The following is a 25,639-nucleotide window of genomic DNA, read 5'->3' on the forward strand; positions in this document are numbered from 1 at the left end:
AATATACTATCATATCATGTGAGTAATGGTATTTTAGCTTCTTCCTTTACAATTTGTATCCCTTTGACCTTGTTTTGTTGTCTGAGTACTCTGGCTAGGACTTCGAGTACTATATTGAATAGGTAGGAAGAGAGTGGGCAGACTTGTCTGGTCCCTGATTTTAGTGGGATTGCTTCAAGATTCTCTCCACTTAGTTTGATGTTGGCTACTGGTTTGCTGCATATTGCTTTTACTATGTTTATATATGGGCCTTGAATTCCTGCTATTTCCAAGACTTTTAATATGAATGGGTGTTGAAGTTTGTCAAATGCTTCCTCAGCAACTAATGAGATGATCATGTGGTTTTTTATCTTTGAGTTTGTTTACATAGTCGATTACATTGATGGATTTCTATATATTGAACCATCCCTGCAACCCTGGGATGAAGCCTACTTGATCATGATGGATAATCATTTTGATGTATTCTTGGATTTGGTTTGCAAGAATTTTATTGAGTATTTTTGCGTCAGTATTAATAAGGGAAATTGTCTGAAGTTCTCTTTCTTTGTTGGGTCTTTGTGTGGTTTAGATATAAGCCTAATTGTGGCTTCATAGAAGGAATTGGGTAGTGTTCTTTCTGTTTCTATTTTGTGAAATAGTTTGGAAAATATTGGTATGAGGTCTTCTATGAAATTCTGATAGAATTCTGCACTAAACCCATCTGGTTCTGGGCTTTTTTTATGGTTGGGAGACTTTTAATAAGTGCTTCTATTTCTTTAGAAGTTATGGAATTGTTTAGATGGTTTATCTCATCCTGATTTAACTTTGGTACCTGGTATCTGTCTAGAAAATTATCCATTTCATCCAGATTTTTCAGCTTTGTTGAATATAGACTTTGGTAGTAGGATCTGATGATTTTCTGAATTCCCTCAAATTCTGTTGTTATGACTCCCTTTTCATTTTTGATTTTGTCAATTTGATATTGTCTCTGTGACCTCTGGTTAGTCTAGTTAAAGGTTTATCTATCTTCTTGATTTTCGCAAAAAACCAGCTCCTTTTGTATAGCTCCTTTTGTTTCTACTTGGTCAGTTTCAGCCCTGAGTTTGATTATTTCCTGCTGCCTACTCCTCTTGGACGTATTTGCTTCTTTTTTTCTAGAGCTTTTAGGTGTGCTGTCAAGATGCTAAAGTATACTCTCTCCTGTTTCTTTTTGGAGGCACTCAGAACTATGAGATTTCCTCTTAGCACTGCTTTCATTGTGTCCCATAAGTTTGGGTATGTTGTGCCTTCATTGTCATTAAATTCTAAAAAGTCTTTAATTTCTTTATTTCTTCTTTGACCAAGTTATCACTGAGTAGAGCATTGTTCAACTCCCATGTGTATGTGGGCTTTCTGACATTTCTATTCTTATTGAAGACGATCCTTAGTCTGTGGTAATCTGATAGAATGCATGGGATTATTTCTATTTACATGTATCTGTTGAGTCCTATTTTGTGATCGATTATATGGTCAATTTTGGAGAAGGTACCATGAGGTGCTGAGAAGAAGGTATATTATTTTGTTTAGGATGAAATGTTCTATAAATACCTGTTAATTGCTCTTGGGTTATAACTTCTGTTAGTTTCTCTATGTCTCTGTTTAATTTCTGTTTCCATGGTCTGTCCATTGATGAGAGTGGAGTGCTGAAATCTTTCACTAATATTGTGTGAGGTGCAATGTTTTATTTGAGTTTTAGTAAGATTTCTTTTATGAGTGTAGATGCCTTTGCATTTGGAGGATTGAATATCTTGGTGGATTTTTCATTTGCTGAACATGAAGTGTCCTTCCTTATCTTTTTTGATAACTTTTGGTTGAAAGTTGATTTTACTCAATATTAGAATGGCTACTCCAGCTTGTTTCTTGGGACCATTGCTTGGAAAAAAATTTTCCAGCCTTCTACTCTGAGGTAGTGTCTATCTTTTCACTGAAGGTTCTTTTATGTATAAAGCAAAACCCTGGGTCCTCTTTAAATATCCATTCTGTTAGTCAATGTCTTTTTATTGGGGAATCGAGTCCTTTGATGTTTAGAGATATTAAGGAAGAGTGATTGTTGTTTACTGCTATTTTTGTTGTTAGAGGTGGAATTATGTTTGTGTGGCTCGCTTCTTTTGGGTTTGTTGCAAGTAGATTACTTTCTTGCTTTTTCTAGGGTGTAGTTTCCCTCATTCTGTTAGAGTTTTCAATATATTATCCTTTGTATGACTGGATTTGTGGAAAGATATTGTGTAAATTTGGTCTTGTCATGAAATATCTTGGTTTCTCCCTCAATGGTAATTGATAGTTTTGCTGTATATAGTAGCCTGGGCTGGCATTTGTGTTCTCTTAGGGTCTGTATGACATCTGCCAGGATCTTCTGGCTTTCATAGTCTCTGGTGAGAAGTCTGGTGTAATTCTGATAGGTCTGCCTTTATATGTTACTTGACCTTTTTTCCTTACTGCTTTTAATATTCTTTCTATGTTTTGTGCATTTGGTGTTTTGACTATTATGTGATGAGAGGAATTTCTTTTCTGGTCCAATCTATTTGGAGTTCTGTAGGCTTCTTGTATGTTTATGGGCAGTTCTTTCTTTAGGTTAGGGAAGTTTTCTTCTATGATTTTGTTGAAAATATTTACTGGCCCTTTGAGCTGGGAGTCTTCACTCTCTTCTATACCTAGTATCCTTAGGTTTGATCTCATTGAGTCCTGGATTTCCTGTATGTTTTGGACCAGTAGCTTTTTCCACTTTACATTATCTTTGACAGTTGAGTCAATGATTTCTATGGAATCTTCTGCTCCTGAGATTCTCTCTTCTATCTCTTGTATTCTGTTCATGATGCTCACATTTGTGACTCCTGATCTCCTCCCTAGGTTTTCTATCTCCAGGGTTGCCTCCCTTTGAGCTTCCTTTATTGTTTCTATTTCCATTTTTAACTCACAGATGGTTTTATTAATTTCCTTTTGTTTGGTTGTGGTTTCCTATAGTTCTTTAAGGGATTTTTGTGTTTCCTTTTTAAGGGCTTCTACTTGGTTACTTGTGTTGTCTTGTATTTCCTTAAAGGAGTTATTTATGACCTTCTTAAAGTCCTCCATCATCATGATAAAATGTGGTTTTTTAAATCTAAATCTTGCTTTTCCAGTGTGTTTGGATATCTTGTCTTTGCTTTTGTAGGAGAACTGGGCTCTGATGATACCAAGTAGTCATGGTTTCTGTTGCTTGGGTTCCTGCACTTGCCTCTCACCATCAGGTTGTCTCTGGTATTAGCTTGTCCTGCTGTCTCTGACAGTGGTTTAACCCTCCTGTAAGCATGTGTTTCAGCACTCCAGTAGACCTACCGGTTTTCTTACAGCCATATCTGGGTACAGAATGCTGTGGGACCGGGTTACCTCTGGGTACAGGCAGAAACCAGAAGTGTCCTGTCCTAGACACTGGGTTTGTGTGTCCTAAGGCCTCCAGACAGGTAGCTTGGAGCAGAAGATTTGGTCTTACCTTTGCTCTCATGTGTGTCAGCTCTCCTTGCACCTGGCTTTCAGCTCTGGGTGCAGGCAGAAACTGGAAGGGTCCTGCCCCTGACTGCTCCTCGGTTCCTGTGCCCAGAGGCACAGAGGGCACTAGGCAGGTTTCTCTTGGGCCATGAATGTGAGCAGAAGTGGTGGTCTCCTTTGAGCTCTCCGGATTGTTCACACTTATGAGAATTCAGCTCTCTCCCTCATGCAATTTGGGTACAAAGAGCTGTGGGACTGGATCAGCTCTGGGCACAAACAGAAACCAGAAGTATCCTGTCCCAGACTGCTCCTGTTTCTATGTCCTGAGGTTACCAGGTGTGTTGCTAAGAACAGATTTGGTCTTACCTCTGCCCCATTTGGTTCTTCACAGGGCCATGTGTTTGAAAACATTGTCTTCATCTGGTGGTGGAGGCTATGGAGAAGCAGGTCCTACCTAGTGAAAAATACATTGCTGGAGGACAGGCTGTAGGGGCAACCTTCTTGCCTGCTTTGAGACCAGTTTCTATTCCCTGGTCACCCAGACATGAGGAAACTCTTCCATCTATGCCTTCCCTGCCATGGTGGGTTGTAACTCCTCAAGCCACGAACCAAAATAAATCCTTCCTCCTTTAAAGTTGTTTCTCAGGATTTTACCACAGTGACAAGCAACTGAGTTTGAAGGGGAAAAAAGGCTTATTTGTTCAATATCATAGAGTTTTGGACACAGGACCTGATCCCAAAGCCTATATCTTCTATCCTGTTGATCTTCCATTTTCTGTCTAAATATCAAAAGACAGCTGAGACAGGAGGATCACTGAAAATTTTAAAACAGTGCAGGGTACTGAGACCCTGTCTCAACAACAACAAAAAAATCTAGGTACCAATAGAAGCACCCCTAATCTATAGTGTTATCTGTTCATAAGAGACGCCTCTTGAAATGTGTTTGGGGAGGACATACAGTAGGAATTTTTTATGTTATACATTTGTCTCAGGTCTATTCATCAGACTCATGAGTGATATGTTTAAGATGCCACTGGCACTTTTAGGGTGTGATTGGCAATTGCCTGCTGTTCCCTGCTCTGAACTCTTAACTCACTCAGGTGAATAGAATGTGATGAAGTGACACATAGAATGGAGTCTGAGGAATTCGGTATGAGCTTCAAGGACAGAGCCCACAATAGGGCACAAGATTGGAAATTTCTCCCCTAACACCAATCTGTCTCCAGTGCTATTTTTAATCTCTTTACACTGCAACAAGAAAGACAAGAATGATGCTACATACTTCAGAAAGCGAGAGGTAAGAGGGAAAACTGCCATGTTCCAGAATGCCAGCGTGGGAGATGGGGCTGTTTAACTGGCCCCTTACTCCAGACTCAAGACCAGCGTGTCAGCCAATGGGGAAATTAAAGGCTCTATCTTCAAAGACATTCCCACCCATCCTTCCACCCTTGATGGAAGGATGCATTCTATTTCTTGATGGAAAACTTCACATAAACCACAACACTATTGGAGCACCTGCTATTTTTATTTAGAAAGTTTCCAATCAAGAAAATCAGTAGTTCAGTGGAAGAGAAAGCACACTATTCAGATTGATTCAGATTCCACTTACTGGGGTCTTTATTGCATCAGTGGTCATGTGAGTCCTATCCCCTCCCCAGTATACTTTCCTTATCCGACCCCCACAATACAGCCATCTCAGTCCAGCCCACAAGCCCATGAATGCCACATAAAGGCAACGGGGAACCCAAGAACCTCCACATTTCCTGATAATGTTGATGATAGGAACACCATTGAGAAAAGTAGGCAGCCACAATAATGTCTGGAGCTGTGACACCCTGGACCAAAGCAGAAAACAAAACAAATAATTCCTAACTCCCCATTTATCTGAAGTCATAGCATGTCGCATTATAGCAAATGTACTTTACTAGACTCCATTTCTGGCATGGCTAAATTGGAACTAAGGAGTAACAGGTGAGGAATCTGTGCAGCTATTTCTTGGGACAAAAGCAGTGCCAATGGCAACAGAAGCAGAATGGTTTCTCTTAAGATGAATTGTCTGCTCTTGTTGGCGTACCATAATGTCTGCACAATTAGATAGATTAGAGGTTGCACTCCCCATATATAGCACCAGGATACCCACTGATAATCACACATTTTGTTCTGCAGACAGTTCCAACAGCACACAGATGAGATGAAGTTCCTCTGTCTATTCACACAACATGAAATCAATACTTAATTTAGCAGGTCTGCACAGAGCTGGTGGTAGGCTCTAGAATGGAGGCTGTATGAAGCCTTTGGTGATTTAGTAAGACTCAAGAGTGTTGCTGTGGAACAGCAGTGTGGCTGTTGCCACTGACCATACTCTACCAGGCAGGGGTTGAGAAAAACTGCGAGACAGAAATAATGACGCAGGACCAGATGCTGCCCCAATGGCAGTTGTTAGAAAGCTCTTCGGATCGTATTCCTCTGTGGGCATGCAAAACCTAGGGAGACAGACCTGGGTATAAGTAGGAAGCCTCTAGAAAGAAACTGTGTGGCAAAGGGAAAGAGTAAGGAACACAGAACTCAGAGACCTGGTGTGGACTCCACAATTCAGAACTCCATATTTCAGCTATACCATGTTTGTGAGTGAACCAAAATACCCTATTCACAAGAAGCTCCTCCAAGAATTCTTTTTACCTTTGTTAAAAGTTTCAGTGAATTTAATAGAGACACTCCCACGTGCAATGTTGCCTTTATCTTGTACAAAAATACCTTATCTCTCCTTGACAAAAAAAAGAATAGACCTCAGGGGTAGATGTGTGTTCAGAAACTATACTGAAAGGCATTGTAGTGGAAAAGAACTAGAGAAAATAGAGATGTTACAGGCCCCTTTACAAAACACCTGAAGGGTCTAGCCTTGAAGAAAACACAGTTGCTTGTGGATAGTGGTGCTTGTGACCAGATCACCTTACTACTTACCAGCTGTGTGATTGGACATCTCTGGCCTCGGGTGTTGCTAAAACGGAATACAGGTGTGTTAGGGATACTGCTAGGTGGAGTGCTTGCCTACCGCATAGAAGACCTTTGCATCAATACTCAATGGCAGCAAATACGAAAAAATGAAAGGCTGTTTCAAAATCCCTAGCTTGGCCTGTTCTTGCAGGCTAGAAGCTCCCATTCTCACATGTACTTGTAATTTTTTTTTCCCAGCAGCACATTGATAATACCAATTTTAGTGGAAAGTTGCTTCACGTCTCAGCCAGGCTTGGTTCCTGGACCTCGATCATTCAACACCTCAGCAAATATAGAGAAATTCATTTCACAACACAGAAAACCAGCCTACCCTGGAAATGAAAACTCAGCCATTAACTGACAAGGGTCAACTCCTGGGAAAGCAAAACATGACTGCCAAACTTGAGTATTTTGTTTTACTGGGACTGGATTTTTCCACTAATGGGTTAAGATACAGTGCACAGGAAAGCACCCAATCCTTAATTGCTTCCTCTGAACTCATTTTCTTCCCAGGATACATTTGCCACTGGCTGACAATGCATTCCCAAGAGTCATAGAATATTTAACAAAAACACCGGACATGAGAAGTACTCTTTTAGGTCATTTATCAGGTTGTCCAAGAGACTCCCAAAACACTGTGTGCTATTGCTATTGTCCTTGGTTGTCACTCTCTCTAATATGTGGAATGTAAATCCTTATTGCTGAAGATACCATGTACAGCAGACATAGAGTCTAGAAACCCCTGAACTTGAACTGATCTGAAACCTCCCTGAGAACTATCATTGTACCAGAAGGTACCATGCATGCAGGTTTCCAAAGGAGAGAAACAACAAGCAGACTGACCTAGCTATCACACATATAAATCACAGCAACCACCAGCATAGCTCAATGATCCTAGGGTGCAGTAGAGGTATACATAAATTTGCAGTAACCAACAGCTCTCTAACTGGACTGAAGAGCTGCTCAACAGGAGAGAATCATGCCTGGTGATGGAAACCAAGTTAAGTGCCTGAGGCTTAATGAAATTATTGATCTTGGAGGAGAACCTACAACTACAACTTTACTAAACCAGCATAATTCTAAATATTTGTCCATATACCTACAGATGAGTATAGTCTTCATCCATTGTCAAATAAACTTATGTTTGTAACAGAGACCATTACAAAAAATACAATCAATTAAGATGCAGAGTTGCAGAGGGCAGTCATAACAGATAAATTACAACACAAGTCATATACCTAAGTTATACATATCGCTATGGAAGTGTGAATAGAAAAATCAGAAAACACAAAGAAACCGGACATTTGCTGTGTGGTGTGTGTGTGTGTGTGTGTGTGTGTGTGTGTGTGTGTGTGTGGTGTGTATGCAATCAATGAAAAAAGAGGCCATGAATTTTAAAGACAGCAATAGGAATATAGGGGAAGGGAAGAAGTGAATGAGAAGGGGGAACTGATATAATTTTATTATAATCTCAAAAAGATTAAAAAAATAATGGATAAAATAGGTCTGGACAGATAACTAAGGCCTAAGGAGTATTGTGAACCAGAAACATGAAGTTCCTAAAATGATAGAGACTTTGCTTTTCAGTGTGAGAAATAAATATGGTGGATTCTTAGGCACACCGCCCAACTAATCTCTCAAGAACAGATATCCATGAGGTGACATTGATCTCAATATCTAGCAGGGCATATGAGGTTGTCATCTATCAATGCATTTGGGCCACATTATAGCTATTTGGGAAGGTATATGGCATGGCTGTGGGTTGTCACCTGAAGGCTGAACATGCTTAGAATATCTGAGCTATAAATAGGGCTTCCAAACCCTCTCTGGGCTTTTATGCTTAGCAAAAATTCTAAAATTCAAAGGAACATTCTATGACCCCTTAGAAGACTTCAAGGGCATTCACACAGTCAACAATTGTATCCAGAACAACTTAGTGAGATAGGTAAGAGGAAAACCCAAGCTGCAAAGAGTAGGTCAGTGAGTTACAGAAACAATTAAACCAACCATCCTGAGATCCAAGTCTTCTGAGGCCAAGGTCATCAAGCATACCAGGGACTCATGACACCATGTCAGGCTGTGCTTCTGCAGTGAATGGGCACCATATGGGAGTATTGGATGCTATTAGGGTCAGAGGGAGGAACACAGCATGGGACATTTGCCTGCTGTTTGGCCAATGTGCCTCATTTTAATGTCTGTTCTTAATCCATCATTGGGTATTGATGAGCAGAGCAGTGATGGAGACCTCTCCTTCCAAGTATGAGCATGGGGACAAACAAATCATTAAGATGTTCCTTCTAGCAAACTCGCCTTTAACCAACGAAAGACCAGGGATATATTAGTAAAGCACTACATTCTAATAGTTAGTTATATATAGTTATATATATTCTAATAGTTTTATATATATAAATATATATAAAATAAGTCCTGAGTAGGACCACCTTGATCCTCAGCTTTTTCCAAGCCCACTCTTCCAAACTCCCACCAACTCTGAAGCCATCTTATTCTTTGCAACACGTTTCTGCTCTGTTAAGTTAGCCAAAGCCAATTCTGTCCACTTGCAAAAGAATAAAAATCTGGTTTGGAGCTGAAGGAACTTTCACTTTTGTTATCTACACAGGAAACTAGGTCATCCTTTGAACCCAAAGAATCAGAGAAATGAAATTTCTATGGGACTCTATGTGTACACACTTGCATACATATATATGTGTGCATATTTTTTTCTCTAAACAGGACTGCCTTTACAACCAAGATAAAATGCCTTGTGAATTTTATTTGTAATACGTGGCATATATAGTTTTTAAAAATATTTTGTTCATTTTATTATGAGCTAAATGGGGAATTAAAAGCATTCTTTTCAAACAAAATGAAAGTAGCATTTGACACAATCTGGTATTTGTTTAGTAGTTTATACTTTTAATTGTTCTACTTTATCTCTTGATTATTATATAATCAAAAAGACGTTATGCTCAGTAGTTATTGGCCTGTATATTTTTTAAGATGAAAGTTTATTCCAAATAACTGCCAAGCTTCTACTAAAGCAACAGATTTCTCTTCTTTTGTGTGTTGAACAACACCAACCCAAAGGATGAAAAGATGCTCTTGACTTTGCAAAGAGTGAAACTGTTACCGTGAAATTAAGGATCAAAAAACTCCAAGATTGTCCAACTTTAATGACATTTATCATGTGTCCCCACTGACTAGATTACCGTCTTGATGACAGGTCTTTCTGTGTGATCCGAGTACTTCCAAAGCAATTGCATTTCCAAGCAGAGAAAGGCAATAAGCAGAGTAAATTCACAAAGCAGAGCTCTGGATGCATTTCTATCTCCTTTGCGTTGATGTCTGATCTGAGAAGGTATACTTTAAGAAGCAGGGAGATCATTTCTAATCCATATCATAATAATAACAACAAACACTGTGACCGTTTGCTCACGATGGAGACACTTGCTGGATTCTTTGTCATTCCCAACAAATAGATGTGCGCTATCAACATATGCACAGCATGAACTGTCTCCTTGAGGTAATGATCATGGGCCTGGAGGATTTTAGGCTAGAGATGGGAGAAACACCTAAGTCCTTGGAGGTGACTTTAGAGATAAGATACCACCACAAGTTATTGTTGTGGCTTTACCTGGATTTGAATGGATTTGTGTGTTCTTGTTGACACTAAAAAATTCTGGGAATATAATAAATAAATTGGTATTGCAGATAAGGGAGGGGAACGATAAGAATCACCATCTTCTGTTTCAACTTGCAACCTAAAAGTTATCCGTGTGCCAGTTGTCATTGAAAAGTAACAATCTTCCACAGCAGTCACCCTCAACTGTTGGCAATAAGATAATAATGAATGCAAGAGTCCAGGAAAAGTAAGACAGTCCTTAATATGCAATTCTATGGAAAGTGACATCAGCACAGAAAAAAGCAAAAATGGCTGCCGCACTGATCTGGCAGCAGACAATGTTTTTCCTTGAAGAAGAGAAGCTTTTATCACCTTTTCCTATAAGCCATTTCCAATTCCCTATCTCAGTTCCCTAAGATTCAAGGTCTCAGCTAACGAACAATACAGGGCCTGAGGCTGCCTCTGTCCCCTTTCTGATCCTGGGCTTAGTCACAGAATCTCTATAACTCCAAGAGTCCCGAGACAGGTAAGTCCAGCCTTCAACCAGAAAAGGGAGGGGCCTGGTGCCTCTTCTAACTCTGCTAAACTCCAAGATCTTCATACATGGAAAATGGACCACAACAATGTGTTTCTTACACCATCCTTTTCCTTCTTCTGATTCATAAGCAATGTTCTTCTATGGGGGGGCATGCAAACTACGCAATAACATAACCCAAGAGCGTCAGCAGGAAAGCAAACATCAGACACTGCATAGGGTAGACGTCATCAGACGGCCCAGTGTAGATGAATTCAAAACTGTTTTCAGGGAAGTGCCTATGTCCCTCTTATTAATACAAATATTTTTAAAATAATTCTGTCTATAAAATGTATTACTGTAAAACAAGCATGAAGACTTAATTAAGGATTTAGCTGCACGGGTAACTGTGAAAGAACTGCAATTGCACAGTCTGAAAGATTTTAATTTTCTCCTGTCTAGTTTACTTATGATTGAAGCAAAATTATGATAAGCAGGTATTATATGGCAGATTATACAAATGAATTCCATAAACCTAGCACTTTTAAAATGATTATATACCTAACTCTCCACTCTACTGAATTCAGGAGAAGCTTACATTATACATATTAATGAGGCCTTATCACCATTCAAATTTGCCAAGTAAGCATCATTCTAAAATTATAGTTCCATATCAGTGCTACCTAGATACTGCCAGTGAGCTTACCAGCAGAGTGTTATGTCCTTAGAAATGTCATTAGTCTCGAAATAGAAACAAAGAAGGATATAGGTGGGTGCCTCTATGTCCCCATCTTCTGTTGTCCTAGATTTGGGAACCAAATTCAAACTGTTCTCATACAAAGCTGTCATTCATCTGAAAAGAACTTCCATACCGCCATGATTGTCTCTTTCTCGTGGTAGACTGTGAATTCAGAACGTAATGGCCCTGTTGCGACACCAGCAGTGATATTCATTTGACAAAGGAGGTGGTGAATGGAGTGGGTAAGTGGATAGAGTAAGTATAGTACAGGTAGAAGGTCTTTGACCTCTGTGAGTACAGCCACAAATAAAATATGATCCCAGTCCTATGAAGCTTGCATTCCATTGACAAGGCATCCCCATCTCTTAGAATAAGACCCCAAGATGTAATATACCCTATTAGAGTGGAGTCCCCACCCTCTTTCTGTCCATGCCTCCTCATGTGGCATGTGCATGTGTGCTTTTCACATTTTACTCTTTTTATGTGTGTGCACATGATATAGGTATAGTCACAAGTATAAGGAGACAGAGGAGGTGTGGGTGTGTGCCACAGTGTGTGTAAATCAGAGGGCAACCTCAGGCATCAGTCCTCGCTTCCACATTGTTTGATGCAAGATTTCTTGTTGTACAGCCCAGCACATGCTGTGTTATGTGGCCCACATGTTTCTAGAGAATCTCATGTCTCCAATCACACCATAGGAGTCCCAGGGTTACAAGGGGATGTTTATGTGTATAGTACTGCACCCAGCTTTGTGTAGATTGAGGGGATCTGAACTCAGGTCCTTGGGGAAATCTCACTGAGCCATCTCCCAGCTCATGTTTTGCTATTGTTGTTATTTGACAGTGTTATTCTTACTGCTATTTTAACCTGGTATATCTAGAAGGAATTTGAGGGAAAAGGTCAAGGTCACAGTGATACTCTTACTTTCAACTTTATTTTTTATTAACTCAGTCTTTCTTGAGACCTTCCAAAGAAAGGAAGAGAAATGGCTAGGCTAAGGCAAGATCTGGCTTTTCATGAGTTTCTGGTAAAATTCTTCCCTCATGTCAGTTACCCATAGTCATCCTACCCTAGTTTTGACGCTTTATTCTATCCTGAGTCCCCAGGCTTATTAGTTCATTTCACAGAATTCAGTTGTGTGATGTGAAAAACACTCTCCAATTATCAACATATGCCTTAGAACATGAGCCAGCACTCTCAGCTCATTGTATTTAGACTTATTCTTCATAGCTCTCCACACAATAATGAGCTTCATGCCTCATTCATTTCTGGTCTATTTTCTACACTGAAGATAGAATTATCTTTTGAAGCATGTCTATTAGAGCACCCTGCTCCCTGACTCAAAGTCTATGAAAACTCTCTGGAGCTGGAGAGATGGCTCAGTGGGCAAGACTGCTTGATGACTAAGCCTGGGAACCTGAGCTCAGAACCCCCTACCTATATTTTTAAGAAGTGCTAGGTACCATCACACATATATCACTATATCGCTAGCACAGGTGGGGAAAGTAAAAACAGAAGGACCACATGGGCATGACAAACATCACCCTAGCTCTAGGTTCAGTGAGAGACTGTGTCTTAAAGGTGTAAGGGAAAAAGTAGTATAGACACCTAACTCCTTCCTGTGGTCAGCGTGTGTACAACGACACATGTACCCATGTATATGCAATACATACACGAGGAGGAGGAGGAGAAGGAGGAGGAGGAGGAGAAGGAGGAAGAGAGAGATGGAGAGAGAGAGAGAGAGAGAGAGAGAGAGAGAGAATCAATGAATTTTTGCAGAAGAAAATTATGTGTTCAGCTAGTACTAAACTTGCCAGTCAAGCGCTTCTTCAGAATCTTAACTCCTCTAAAGTTATACAAACTGAATTCTCTGGCTGAGGCAGTGACTTAGGTAGTTAAATGCCTGCCACATCAGTGTGAAGAACTGAGTTCGAATTCACACATCCAGGTGCAGGTTAGACATAATAAGGTATGCCTAAAATCCAGCACTGAAAATCAGATCCCTGGAGCTTGCTGGTCAACCAGTAGATGAAGCTGTAAGCTAAGAAGACCCTGTCCCAAAATAATATGGTGGAGAGTGACTGAAGAGTGCGCCTGCTTTTGACCTCTGGTCTCCACATGCGTACTCTCACACCACATCTTTCCACTGTCCACTGTTCACCCTCCAACCAAAGCTACCTTAATTCTCCCACTGCTCATTTTGGCAGTGAGCCCCGACTGAGGAACGATGTGTTGTACACACTGGGTTTCAAAAAATTTGTACAAATAATAATAATTTTACAAACAGAAATGTCAAAGACTCTGGTGAAATTCTAGTTGAAACATAGCAATTTGGATACATTAAGTAAAATGAAAATATTATTGAAAGAGGTTCCATCTATCTGTCTTTTTTGAACTTGGTTATTGGAAAACTTTCGGTTGAATGTACATGTGCCAGTATAGTTGTAATCATGGAGGGTGATGGCTTCTATGTCAATATTGGCTTTTTATTTAGGAATATGCATTGGTAGTTCTCCCATGCCTTCAGACGTCCTGGGAAGCCATTCCTCTTTGCACTGGACACCGCTGGGTTGCCTGCATGTAGTATAGATTATTTTTCCATGCACCTAACCGAAAGACATCTTTGCTGTTTTTAAGCTTTGCCAATTAAGGATAACGCTGATATAAACATGCATGTGCTGGTTTTTGTGGGGACATCTGTTTTCCGCTCTAAGATGACAATTGTTGAATCATATGGTAAGAGCAGGTTTAATTTTTATAAGAAACTGCCACACTGTCTTCCCTAGTGGCCATGGTGTTTTCATTCCTACCAGTAATTGATGCAAGTTCCCATCCCTCTACATCTTCAGCAGCATTCCGTGCTCTCGGTGCCCCGGACTCTGGGCATACCAGTAAGTATCGAGGCGAAATGCTTTCTTAGTGTTTTGATTTTACTTCCCTAACTATATATGATGTATTTCTTGCATATATTGAATTTTAATTTCTTAAATTATATTTTTATTTGTGAGTGTGTGTGTGTGTGTGTGTGTGTGTGTGTGTGTGTGTGTGTGTACAGTTGTCACAGTGTGCACTGGAAGGTCAGAAGACAGCTTGACAGAGTCAATTCTCTCCTGCTGCCATGTGGGTCCCAGGGCTAAAACTCAGTTCAACAGGCTTTGTGGCAATCACCTTTACCTACTGAGTCATTTGCTGACCCTTTAGATGTTTATTTGCCATCTGTTTATCTCCTGTGATGACAGTCACTTCTACCCTGACCAATTTTTTGCAGGGTATGCTTTTCACAATCCTCAAATATATGTATATAAATAGGATATGTTTTCTTTTCTTTTTAAAAGATTTATGTGCTTATTATATAAAGGAACACTGTAGCTGTCTTCAGACACACCAGAAGAGGGCATCAGATCTCATTACAGATGGCTGTGAGCCACCATGTGGTTGCTGGGATTTGAACTCAGGACTCTGGAAGAGCAGTCAGTGCTCTTAACTACTGAGCCATCTCTCCGAAGCCTAGGTTGAGCTGTCTATAACATGTCTATCTGGACTTCTTGTGTTGATGCGGCAGTGCAATTACTACTGAAAAACAAATGAAAATGTCATTGTTTTTAAAATTAGGAATAATGAAGTCATGTCCTCTGTGAACAATGGTGCTCTCATTTTCAGACTGTGGTGAATATCAACTTCCTGTGCAAAATGTCTTCCCTGCACAACAGTTCCTTGAACTTCCTAACATTGACTAAATTAGGTCTAATCACCCCAAAATGATTAATTTAAGGGATAATTTGTTGTTGTTCACCAAGGAGACAGCAGCCCTGAGGGATTTTGCTCCTTTTGTTGTTTTGTTTTATTTGTTTGTTTTGTTTTGTTTCTACTTCCTTGGATATTTCACACAGTAACTAGAATACATTTTATCTTCCAGAAAGCCATGGCCTCGCAGCTCCTGATGCTGGAGCTTGGCCAGGAAATCAATCAAACTGAAGGGACATGATTTATAAAATCACAAAATATTTCTGTGATCTGCACACAAGTCCTTCTGGCTCTCAGAAAAGTCAACGGAATTCCTGGGAAAATCAGTATCTACAGTCATGAAGAAGAACAAGAGTAAACCACTACTACAGTTACTAACACAGTCAACCAATGTTTCTGGACTATCAAAAATATCCAATTACCTGACAGTGACAAGAGCCTCTGGGATGCTGATAGGGATATTCCAGAACTCTGTGAGGCAACCTGGCAGCATATTACCACAAGAACACTGTTACTAGCTTGGTGTCAAGTAAAATGGGGCAATCGTTTCCCCTTAGTTTCCCCTCATATCTGCAGCTTCATTTCTCCAGGCAAATCCTCTTGACTTGATGCCTCTATATTACTGGTTCACACTAGCATTTCTGCCATTTCCTGAAATTCTTTCTTCCTGCAGTTGTGGTGAGGTAGAATACAATACTGATTGACTTGATGTCGCTGAATGGAAGCAGCTCATTTTTTACAGTCACTCAGAGCAGAGTCACCCAGCAAGATTCTAGTTAATATGAACTTGATACATACAGACCCACTCATTGGGCCGTCAAGGGCAATCATAATGGATTTTAAATGTTGGGTCCACTCTTAGTTCTCTGACTTTCATTTTAAGTTAAGCAGCTGGCAGTGGTTCAATAAAAGGAGTTTAATATTTAAAAGAGTCAATACACGGAGTTATTTCTTAGGCCTTAAAGGCAAATGTGACATAAAAGTAATGAACTAACTTAGACATACTTCGTTTTGTTTCTAAATTAGCTTCTTCAGTGAACTATCAGTGTTGGGAACGTTGTCGGGGAAAAAACGGTTCATGCTCTAAGAGATACCTGCTAATCTCTGTTCCTCACTGCTCTCTTCCCAACAGCTAGCAAATGGTGTCAGTCTAGACAGCCAACAACTGATGGACTAATAATGAAAATGTGGTACATAGGCACAGTAGAGTTTCATTCTGCTATAATGAAAGTGGAATTATAATATTTGTAGATATGGGGAAAACAATTATATTGAGTTATTGATTATATATATATACACAGGCCCAGATTGGGAAGCAATACATGTTCCCTCTCATGTATAGATCTCAGCTTTGAGTCTTTAGATATGTGTGGATCTTGAAGGGACAACAGATGCCAGAAAGGGACCATTAGTGAGAGATGCCTGAAATGAGGTTGGACAGTAGCTAGATATGAATATATATAGGAGCATATTAGGAATAGGTGTTTTAAACAAGGATGTGAGGATGAGGAAGGGTTAACTAAAGTGAATATATGAGAAAGCTGTATAGAAACCTACCATTGTAAAGTAATCTAGAAACATACTTTAAAGCAAAAGAAGAAAGAGAACCTGCTTAATTGGATAGTGCTGTTTCTAAAAGCAATAGATCGTAAAACAAAATCCTCAGTGGTAGAAGATATATACTGCCTTAAAAGTCATTGGTTAGAGAACTCTTCCTGGCCCCCACAACATTACATGTTTGCTCTGTTTCTCCTGAATATCCACAAGACCTACATAATTGGTGAAAATATATATATATATATTCCTTGGGTGCAAGACATAAAAAATGGATCTGTCACTTAACTGGAAGTTTCCTATATGCTGGCTAGTTTTCATGGTGTCTAAAGATACTATGTGGACAAATGGGAGTAAAAGATATCAACAGTATCACCTGTCTGTGACCCTTTTGAACTACATAATAACAGCATACTAAGTATAATGTGTCCACTGATACAATAGTGCCACAACTATTAAATGTGTAACCAACCATACTCCACATGAATTTGAGGCCCACTCCACAGGAGGAAATTCATGTCTAGTATTGTAAAATTTGTCAAAAACTCATGACTGGAGATATTACAAACTGCACTGGGGAATTGATGGCCCTTATTTAGTCACGTTGACACAGCATCAAACTCCCTTCAAAATATTTATGTTTATACCTCTAGAGAAATGTTAATCTCAGCCTAGGTCAGAGAAACTGCCCTTTGCAGTGAACCATGGTAAATACAGAGATTCATGACTACTCAAAGTTATGAGAATAAGTTGAGTGCTGGTGAATGCTCATCCCTAAGCAAGATATTTAAGCCATCTACCTGGAGGTTCAGAGAATATCCAATAAGAGGGGCCTACAAAGAATGTTAAAAGCTAGAAGGTAGGAAGAAGGACTGAGAAGAGCCACATTCTTGGCATGATGTCATCATAGCAACTACAATCTCACAGAAACTGGGGTAGCCTGCAGTTTGTACACAACACTAGGTTTATGACTACACAATACTAGGTCTATGACTGCACTAGATTAGGCCTATGACTACACAAGGCTAGGTTTTCTGACTACACAAGACTAGGAATATGACCGCGCAAGATTAAGCCTATTGTCAGTTAAGCATCAATGAGGGAAGGGCACCGAGGTCCCATCTCTCCATGATGATTATTGTATACTCATAGATAATAAGGGGGCAGACATTACCTTCAGATGTAAACCCATTGCCAAGAGCACCAGGATAGGTAGCACCAAACCCATAGTCAAGCAGACAGCCTTAGTCAAACTTAGAAGGTCACAAAATAATACTAAAAAACATTAATGTGAGATAGGGGTTGTTGGAAGGGGAGAAGAGTGGAAGTGAGATAAGGGGGGTGAGGAGTGAGTGAGTGACATAATGCATGACATGTGCATGTTTGACAAAGAACAAACTTAATTGCTGTAGATATCTTACATGGCTCAAGACACAGGGATTACTTATAGGGAAGGTTGTCTTTAGGTGTTTTGTTTTCTTGAAAATAAGTTGAAGAATAAACACAAGAAAGGAATGATAGAGAAGTGAGATAGTCTGACTTGATGAGCTACCTCCTCTTTGATTAAAAATAAAAAGTCAAAGTGGGCTGTGAATTAAACCAAGATTGTACAAAATACAGAAAACAAACAGTGTCCACATGATCCAAGAGAGTGAAGGACAATGTTGTCCAGACAGAAAATGTTTGTTTCAGATGGAGAATTACCACCAGGTTGAATGCCAAGGACAGAGACACACGCTGGATATGGACAATCAAAGTGACTGAAACTAAGACATAGTAAACTGATCAATTAAACTGAGTCTCGTTTTGTTCTTGTAATCAGGAGACATACTTTCTTCTTTGGCATAATGAGTGTTAGTAATTCCTTTTACATGTGGACAGATATAAATTCTGCGATTCCAGTAGGCATTATCTCTTGTGTACTGTACAGAAGTATCACCTATTAATAACAAAACCTCTGGCCAGAGGAAAGAGTAGAACAGAAGATGGGACATCTGGCAGGGAGACAGGACCTCTAGGAGATAGTGAGGCATGGGAAAGGATTCCTCACCACCCTTCCCCCTCCCTGCTGGACTCAGGAGAGTTAAACAGATGAAACTGAGGAGAGGTAACTAGTCATGTGGCAGACACAGAATAGTATAAACAGACTAGTATAAGTTACAAGCTAGTTGGGGAACAAGCCAAAGCTCATGGCCTAGACATTTATTAAACAATAAGGCCCTGAGTCGTTATTCAGGAACTGGGACACAGGTGGAAAAGTCTATGGTTATACAATGTCTCTGACTCTGTGCTAGTTCCATGAAAATGTCAGAAGAGCAACTTTCCATTGTAAGTTCTTTTATCCTATTCATCAAGATTTTCTTTGTAGCAATATGGAAACACCATGTCTGATAGGAATAACATGCTTTAATGCTTGACCTGTTGGTCAATTCTGGTGTAATATCATGGGAAACATTAGAAATCAATCACAGGACTGTATCCTTCTATTACAAGATGTAACCTTAGAATCCTTTTCAAACCATGTCTCCAGACAGCCACTCCTGACTGGGCCTGTTCTTGGGGTTGCTCCAGGCAGCAGAGGATCCAGGGGGACCATGCATGGTGGAATTTTCCATCCTCAAGTTACCACACCATACATCATCAGCAATTATAATATGTACAACAGCTCAATTACTGCCTCCAAACTCATCCATCACATGCCCTAATGTGTATTAGCTACTGTGGGGGAAAGGATATGGAGGTCAGACATAAAGTATTATCTTCAAGGGGTCTGTATTGGGGTAAAACTGAACTTTAGAGTAGCACAACCTTTGTAGAGAATTCCAAGCACCAGTATTCTGTTCATAGAAAGCTAAAAGACAATAGAAGAAAGCAAGACTGCGCCAACCAAAAGTCATGTGAGGAAAGCTTCATGGAGAGGACAGTCCCTGAGATGGCTTTTTGGAGAAAGTATAACCATGGGAGGGAAGGAGGAGAAAAGAACATTCCAGACATGAGATGCAACAGTTTTTAAGAAAGCACAAAGGCAGGGAATTCCTGAGAGAGCATTAGGGAAACACTGAATGACCCAGGATTGGATGGTCACACGCTTTGGTGTGGCGGGACTGAAATGGAGGTGGTCTGCTGATAGGGACTGAAGACCAAGAAAAGAGTTTGAAATTTTATTGTTTGAGCAATTGGGGGAATAATGACAGCCTTGAGTTGGCACCTTAATTGCTATACAGTAGACTGAGGTGAGCAAATTCATAGAGAATCAGTCCATGGAAACAGGCCTGAGACTCAAAGACATTTCTAGAGACAGAACTGAAGTTCCCAGTCTTAGTTGGGAAGATTTCTGTGTTTCTTTCAGGAGCTACAGCTGGAAGAGAAAGGGGGTGGGGAGTCTCTCACTAGTTTTACTGCCTGCTTCTTCAACCTGTATTCAGTATTTGTTAGCCTGACCTAGCTGTCCCTTAGGGGAAGATAAAATAAGACCAGCTTGGAGACAGAGAATAGGAACCCTGATTCACTCTGTTTCATCAGCGGTAAGAAAACTCAAGGATTCTGTTTATCCTGTGTCCCCGTTTCCCTTGCCAACCTGGGATTTCAGCAGCATCATAGAACAGTGAGGGGAGACAGAGAAAAGGAAAAGCAGGTGGAGGGGAAAAGTTAGAGAAAGCACACATATGACCCGGTGAGCTTAGCAGTGGGTCTCAGCCTTCCTAATGCTGCAACCCTGTAATTCAGATCCTTGTATTGTGGTGACCCCAACCACAAAATCATTTCCATTGCTGTAACTGGAATTTTGCTTCTTTTATGAATCATAATGGAAATATTGTTTTTTTAGGAGATAGAGGTTTGCCACAAGAGTCATGAATCACAGGTTGAGAATCCCTGGCTTACAGGCAGAACACTGATTTTAAAGAACTAGCAATTGGCCTGTACTGAACAATTTCTGTGGACACGTTGCAGGTATGATCACTGTGTCTTCATTTTCCTGTGTTATGACAGACAACTGAGAAAAGCAGCATCAGGAGAGAGTCATGTTGGCCCATGGCTTAAGAGATATCAGGTAATTATGGCAGGTGACACATGAAGGGACAGAGAAGTTCACACACGACGGCCAAGAATCAGAGAGGGTGGGGGAAAAGGAAAAATGGGAGCACAGAGAGAACACACATACAGAGAGAGCATGCACATACAGCCTGCATTTTCTAGCTTCTCTTTCCTTCTGAATCCATCCTACCTCTCCACTTCCGGGATAGCTCTTTCCTCTTCAGATGATCCTGTCTAGACATCTCAGAACTGTACTTACTAATATCTTAAGATGCTCTAATCCAATCTTGTAAACAGTCAAGATGAACACAGAGAGCCTATTATCCTCTCTACACCTTAAAGAACTCAGTGAATTGGTAAAGCTGAGAAAAGCTTTCTCTGTAGGAAGCAGGAGGCCAAGTGCTATGTCTGATGCTGGAAACTGACCCTTCAAGCTGGTTTCCCTTGGCACGATGCATCCTCAATCTTGGTTACTCACCCTACCTGCATCCAAGTTAGGAACAGGATGGGGCAGTGACACTCATTGACATCTTCTTTCCTTTTTCTGGGGCTCTTGGTACTGGTTATGATGTAGGGCCTTTGTACCATGGGTTACTTTCCGAGGACTTTTTCAGTTCAGCATCAAAATGACTTGTCAAGCTCAGCTCCTCTATCAGCTGCCTGACGCCCCACAGCTTCCTAGAATATCTCTTCAATCCCCTGGTGCTTACTTGCCATCTAGATTTCTGACATGAGTATGACAGCTGTGTATACCACTCTATGTTTTCCTGTGTCTTTCATTCTACCCCAGCACACTGAGCTTCATAAACTCTTGACATGTTCAGAGGATCGTTCTGTGTACACCTTGGCTTATTGCTCTTTGCCACTTGTGACCTCCATTTTGGACACAGTTAAAAAAATTGACCCTACTAATAAAATTAACATTCCAGGACCTCAGAGAAGGCAAAGGGAGGTGGGCAGGGAATGATCCTGCCACTTATCTAAATACACAGGGTAAGGGAATTGGATAATAGAACCTATAAGTCTAAAAGTATTACAGTCAAAATGGAGTCTTCGTAAAGTCCCATGCACATGACCACCTGAGCATGAGCTGAGGAAAGCAGATGGGGGAAAACACATGAGGCCTCAACCCTGCACAAAGAACTACTGGCAGCTAAGGGATGCTGAGAGCTGGAAAGAAATAGTCCTAACCCAGAGGAAAGAACACTAATGGGTTATCCAATACCAAATGGTCATTCCCGAAATCATATGGACAAGTAGCATTATGCAGACTAAGCAGGTTATATTAAGGAATGTGTATGTGTATAATATATGTATGTAACAACAATTAATGAAAAAAGAAGCCATGAATTTGAAAGAGAGGAAGGAGGGGTGTCTGGGAGGCTTTGGAGAGGGGAAATGGAAGGGGGAAATGATATGATATGTTTTAATATCAAAACTAAAATAAATGATAAAAAATTCAAAGAGGAGTGCGTGTACCAACAACATAGGATGCCTTGTTGATAGTATAAATCCTTACCACCATCATACAATAGCAACAACAAAGGCCTCAATCTTGCTGGTTTTCTACACAGTGGAATTATTTTGACTGATTTCTAAGTTAGAACAGTAGTTCATGCTAACTGCAAAAAGATGTCAGAATCATACATTGCATAAACTCTTTCCATCTCATAAAATAATCCCAATGACCATGGAGATAATGACTCTTCGTAATATATGATGAACATAAAGTGTGTGTTTTAACACAAAGGAAAGGGATATATACTATACTAATGGACCATATATCAATGGGTCATAATCTATTCTTCTGTTGGATTCGCTATTGTGGATGTACCCCCACATCAAAATGAGGTCTTCCAGTTAAAAATAACATTGTATGGACATGTTTTACTCCACTTCTGTCTGTCTCTGTGTCTCATGTATATATGTATATACAAAGACCCACACATATACATATGTGTGTATATGTGTTTGTGTGTACATATATAGAGATTGAAAATAATTTTATAAAATGAAAATGGAAGGCAGACATTACCCCATAACCATTAAGAGGTAAATAAAATCCAGAATGACAGGTTATAAAGTACAAACCACAAAGCCATGTATTTTAAAACCTGGTACAAAATAAGTATACTCCAGGGTAGTACAAAAAAAGTACTAAATAGGACATGTAACCACTGCAGAAGTAATTTAAGACATAAAATTCTCTTAATGAATAACAATCTTGCCTAAAATGTTCATATAACATTTCCCTAGTGGAGATAATTGTTAAGGGCAGTTCACCAGGGGTAACCAGTCAGACATGGTTTGTAGCCAATTGTAAGTCTCTATATCTGCCAGCTGGGACTACAGCCAAGGATGCAGAGATGTGGGTGTCACTCTAAGTGTCCAGAGCATGAGATCTTTGAAGCCAGAAACCATGTGCTGGCATCAAGCTCAGCAGCTGCAGCAGGGATTTAGAGAAGCAAGCAGTGTAACAGAAGCTAAGTTATCTGTCTCATCTGGACTTCAGGTTCCTAGAACCGAGTTTGGTCATTTTCATTGGACTCTCCATCAAGAAGGTCAAATTCTAGTTAAACCTGATATGACCTCAACATACAAAATGGAAGAAACTTTCCACTGTCTTGCCCTGTCATACAATGAGATATAAGATTAAACCATGGCCAAGAGACGGCAGGGCGTCCATCCATGCTGTTGTAATGCAGTATCATAGACTGGGTAATGTCTAAGGAACAGAACTTGCTTTCAAAGTTCTGGGTGCCAGAAGTCAAGGCAGACAGAAGCTTAGAGTCAGGTGAAGACCAGGTTTCTGGTTCCAAGATGGGCCCTCATCCTTGCATCTTCGCATGGCCAAAGATGGGATAGTAAAAAGGGATTTAGCCTGTTCTCTCCTGCCTCCTTACACCAGTCCTAATATATTCCTTAATGTCTTTTTAGTCTAAAGCCTTCCTAAAGACTCCTTTTTATCTTTATCTTTATGGGTGTTTTGCCCGTGCACCAGAAGAGTCCCTGCTACCCATGGATAACTGGTGTTAAGAGTTACAGATGATTGAGATCTGCCGTGTGGGTGCTTGAAACTGAAACTGGATTCTCTAAAAGAGCAGTATGTGCTCTTAACCACTAAGCCAACCCTCTAGTCCATATCTCTTAATGCTACTGCACCGAATATTGTTTTAGTAAACACTGTAGAGTAATACCAATGTTCAAGCCATACCAAGAGGAGCTTCTTCACTGTCCTTTTTTTTATCAGGAAATCTCTCAGACATAAGAACCCAGGAAGGTGCATGCCTCTGTTATCACCTAAAATCCAAGTTATAGTATGATTGAACAGTTTTACAGTTCTTACTGTTCTAGTGCAAATAGAAATGACACCTTCTTCAGCACAGAGTTAACGGTCATCTGAACAGTAACACACATGGTCTGTTTATTACCAATAAGAGAGACGCATGGAGATAAAAGGGGGTGAGCAGGACAGTAGCAGCCATTACATTGCAATCAGAAGATTTTATAACTTCTTTTCTAATTGTAAAGTTTCTTTTTGATTTTATAATTTTTCCTATTTGTTCTTAGATAATTTGTTATATGTATAATACCCATTCAGATTTCCCTCTCCATACAGCCTTTCTCATCTGCCTCCCACCACTATCAACCCTCTCTCCTCCATGGTAGTCTTTTTCCAAAATGTATGACTTTTGCTTTTGATTTCTGATGCATTTAGGTTACCTGTGTGACCATTGGATTGAAACTATCATGGCCTAGTGGAGTCATCAATTGGTAAGCAATGATCTGTCTTCTTCCAGACTCTATTAGTAGCTGATTCATCAGCATGAATAAATACAGGCTCTGCTCCCCTCCTCTGTCTATGTTTATTTTATTTCTTGTGTGTTTTATTTCAACGTGTGTGTGTACCGTGTGTGTGTGTGTGTGTGTGTGTGTGTGTGTGTGTGTGTGTGTGTGTGTGTATGTGTGTGTGTGCTTGGTGCCCACTCAGGTCAGATGAGGGCAGAGAATCTGGGTCTTATGGATGGTTGTGAATGTCCATGTGGATGTTGGGAACCTGAGTCCTCTGGCAAGAACGACATGTTAAGCTATCTCTGGTGTTGGAGTTACAGATGGTTGAGATCTGCCATGTGAGTGCTTGGGTAGCTTAACTGTTAAGCTATCTCTTCAGCTGCTATTGTTGACCGTTGGTGGACCGACTCTGTTCGCAATGGCTAGCTGTTACAAGATATATGGGCATTCACAGCCCTTCTCACCATCTCCTGTCTCTTACATTCTTTCTTCTGCCTTTTATAATGTTCTTTGAGCCGTGGAGGTGGAATAAGTGTTTAGGGACAAGCATTCATCTGTCATTTATCCCCAGTATCCTATGCAGTCCCTTAGCCAAACTGAACATAAGATTTTCTAACTTATAAGAGCCTCTTCTGAGTTACAAAGCTGCTGAGACCCGCAGACATCAACCCCATGCTGAGAATACAGCAACGACATTTAAATTCACCAAATTCACCTATCTGTTCACTATTGCAAAGTGTGTTATTTATAAGCAAGAAATTGGTTTCAGTTGAATTACCGTTATGCTATTACTTGGTTATACCACTGAGGGTCATTAATAACTGTAAGATACCCAACATAGAACATGTTGATTTACTGGAGAGTATAGAGAAATACAAGAATAAGCCAAAAGCTGATGAAAAATATAAATATTCATACATATAAGAGGAATTATCTCATCTCAAACATATTCCCAAGCCCTGGTTACCTGCACTAATAATAACTCAAGAAAATTGTTTAAGATGTGTCAATTAACTAATATGTCAACAAAAAGTACTCTAAAGTGTAGGAGCTCAAAATTTTTCTTTCTGTAAGGATGTCATGTGAGTGGTATTATTATTTCTATCATCTCCACCATCATTATTATTTGTGCATAGACCCTATATCATTAGCAGAGATGGGTCAA

The 25,639-nt window shown here is 40.1% G+C and overlaps 1 long non-coding RNA gene across 1 annotated transcript in view; it reads left to right on the forward strand.

Annotated features, from left to right (window-relative positions):
- Positions 1 to 14,240, forward strand: part of LOC120097127 (uncharacterized) — a 29,871-nt gene extending 15,631 nt beyond the window's left edge. Inside the window, exons 2-3 of the long non-coding RNA XR_005494381.2 lie at positions 11,511 to 11,591; positions 14,136 to 14,240. This is a non-coding gene — a long non-coding RNA (uncharacterized LOC120097127). The remainder of the gene's footprint in view (positions 1 to 11,510; positions 11,592 to 14,135) is intronic.
- Positions 14,241 to 25,639: the final 11,399 nt, after the last annotated feature.

This window comes from Rattus norvegicus, chromosome 15 (assembly GCF_036323735.1).
Source record: "Rattus norvegicus strain BN/NHsdMcwi chromosome 15, GRCr8, whole genome shotgun sequence".
In the NCBI taxonomy this organism is placed as follows: domain Eukaryota; kingdom Metazoa; phylum Chordata; class Mammalia; order Rodentia; family Muridae; genus Rattus; species Rattus norvegicus.